This window comes from Lupinus angustifolius, chromosome LG13, assembly GCF_001865875.1.
Source record: "Lupinus angustifolius cultivar Tanjil chromosome LG13, LupAngTanjil_v1.0, whole genome shotgun sequence".
Lineage (NCBI taxonomy): Eukaryota > Viridiplantae > Streptophyta > Magnoliopsida > Fabales > Fabaceae > Lupinus > Lupinus angustifolius.
Genome location: NC_032021.1, coordinates 5,817,118 through 5,820,173, shown reverse-complemented (window position 1 = coordinate 5,820,173; position 3,056 = coordinate 5,817,118).

Here is a 3,056-nt window from a genome sequence, read left to right as displayed (position 1 = left end):
GAGAGCTAGGCTTTTGGTAACATCGTCAAAGATACTTATAGAGTTTATGCTATATGGGAGCAGACTCTTATGTGGAGGAATTGTTAAAGAGAATTAGGCATTAAGCAATGTGGAGTCATATATTTGCTAAGGTAGAGATTCTTGTGTAGATTTCCTAAGGATCGAGATATTCGCCTATTTCAATCAAGGTGTAGATTGTTGGGAATGTTTGAAATATGTTATTATATGAAGTCTCACATCGTCGATCAATGTTATATATTAGACTCAATTCACTTGTTGTAATGTGCATCAGATATAAACACCAAATAGAAATACTCCATCAGTAGGTGGGCCCATGAGTGTGTTAGGGTTGTAATCTTTATTCTCTAATAATATATTGGTATCCGCTCAACGCTCCCGGGGACGTAAGCATAATTGGCTGAATCCTATCACCAAATTATATTGTTTCTTACCTTCTATTTCTTCTATGCATTTATTTGATTGTTTGTGACCAACACTGCACAACGATCGCTTCCGTTGTACCAACACCAACATTACAAGCCTAATTGCCTGATTCTAGTTATTCATTTTTTCTTTCACAATAAAAGCCTTTTCTTTTGTTATAAAATAAAAGTCTTTATTTTGAGGAAGAATCCAAACAGAAAGCACTCTATTGTGTGTTGTACATATATCCGTTTTGCTTTTATCTTGGACGAATATTCAATGCACCAAATATCCTTAATATAACGTCCAATCTTTCACACATTACCACTGTTGTGCACATGCAGTTTTGTGCACCTAAAAAAGGCAAATAATGTCATCACCAAAACTTAAATGTATCCCTTTCACTAAAAATATCGTCAAATAGAAAATTCCATATAGTGTATGTGTCTATTATTGTAAATGCCACCAAATATCTAGTTGTCAAGGAAGAAACATTCAAACTAGATTTTCGGGGAGTTAGTATTGTCATTGAGAATTTTAGTTTTACCATCCAACAAAGTTTGACCTTCTCCTTTATCATGCATGTACAAACCAATATTCATTGCGCCATGTATATATATATAGCTCACTTTTCACTCTATTTCTTCATCAATATCATTTAGCAATCTTTCAAGAATTCACCATATTGTGTCTTCAAAACATTCCATATTCTAAAGAAAAAAGGGTTTGCTTGAATTGTATTTTCAAAATGGTGAGAGACATAAAATCCATCAACGATTGGGGTGAAGTGGCACCAATCCTTCTAATACATCATTATCGAAGATCCTCAAATTATTTCAAATTAGAGCCAATTATGGAAGAGGAACCACATGGGTCTGAATTGCACAAGGGTCTTCTTGCTTCTTTCCCCTTGCTACTATCTGGCTTCTTATACATTTTCTTGTATAGAGGTCTATTTTGATTTTATGTTTAGAGGAATATTAAAGAGTTTTGCATATATGTTGCATGTAATACTAGAGGTAGATATTTAAAAATTATTTTCAGGCTCATGTTAAATGCAACTATCATTAATTAATAAGAAAATGATGAAGTTGTGCCAGAGCAAAAAGTTGCATAGTGAGAAGTGTCATGTTGAGAATATTTATAGCAAGGTTTGATAATTTAATTTGCATCTCTTCATGAGAATGCAGTTTCATGATTACATTGGTCGTAATGGTTATACCTTAATACCATAATTATGGCATGCATTAGTCTATCAACCCTTAAGGCAACACTATATCATACCATATTTTGTTTAAGGTATGTTTACAAGTTCAATTTTAGAGGAAAAAATAATATAAGACTTTGGAGCCATAAAACATATTTGTAAGATAACTCTAAAGCTTTCCTTTTATCTTTCTTTCAAAAACACAACTCACAAACGGATCATACAAAGTGTAGAAATGCATTCCCTATAATATAAGAAAGTGTTTTCATACTCATCATAAAAGAATCATATCTAAGAGGAATATTCCATCATCTACTACTTATGTTGGAGCTTATTGGTATCATAACTTCAAAATTTGGTTATCATAATTTTAAAGAATTTAGAAGCATTACAAGAAAAGTTGCACTTAGCGACATAAAATTGTCGTCACTGGTTTATATTAATAGAATATTTCATGTCAAAATTTTCTTCTCTCTTTATCTGTGATCTCCAATTTGTAGTCTTTCAACCCTAATAAAAAAACCCCAAGCATGCTTTCACTGTCATGCGGTTTCATTGAATGATAATGTGCTATCTCTCTAGCATCCACTATGGCACATTAGATCAGAAAACAACCATTAACAGTGAATTTGGATATTAATCATTGCTAAAATGAATAACAGTTAGAGGTTAGAGAAATATAGATCAGCTCTCTGTCTTTCAAAACATGTCTCATTCAATAAAATTGTGACAATTATTAAAAAATCAAGAAATGAGAAACATAATTAAAATATTGTTTTAGTTTATTTTTATTATATTAGGTGTCACAATTTTATTAGATGTGATATGTTCGAGGACACATTTTTAGAATATATAATCTCATGAGTGGGTCACCACGGTTAAATCCTAGATCAGCTCAAAAATTAAGGTATTGATATATTTTCAATTTTTTAGGCTTTAAGGATGAAAATTAAGATGCAATTTTGAATCTATTCCTAAGATTTAATGAGTCTTATTTGAAATGTTAAGATTAAAATTAAAACATATATAACTTTATATCATTATTAACCAACTTTTAGTCTTAATCATCCAAGTAGTTTGTATGACTTTGGTTTACAATTCTACAATTATTAGATGAGAATTGTTCTCACATGAGTCACTTTGTGTCTGTATATGTATATAATCGAGTTAACTCATGAATATAGCGAAACAAACTATATTTAACTCAAGTTCAATTTGTTCTCTTAATAAATATAATTTTTAGCTCAAATTCAACTCGTTATATTTATGAAAACAAGTTTATCAAACTAAATAATAAATCTAGTTTCAAACAAATGTCAATTCGATGCAACTCATTCTTAACCCTAGTAGCAAGTGTACAACAAGTTTTTCAAGTTTAATTATGTATTTATATATATATATATATTAATAATCAATATACATATAA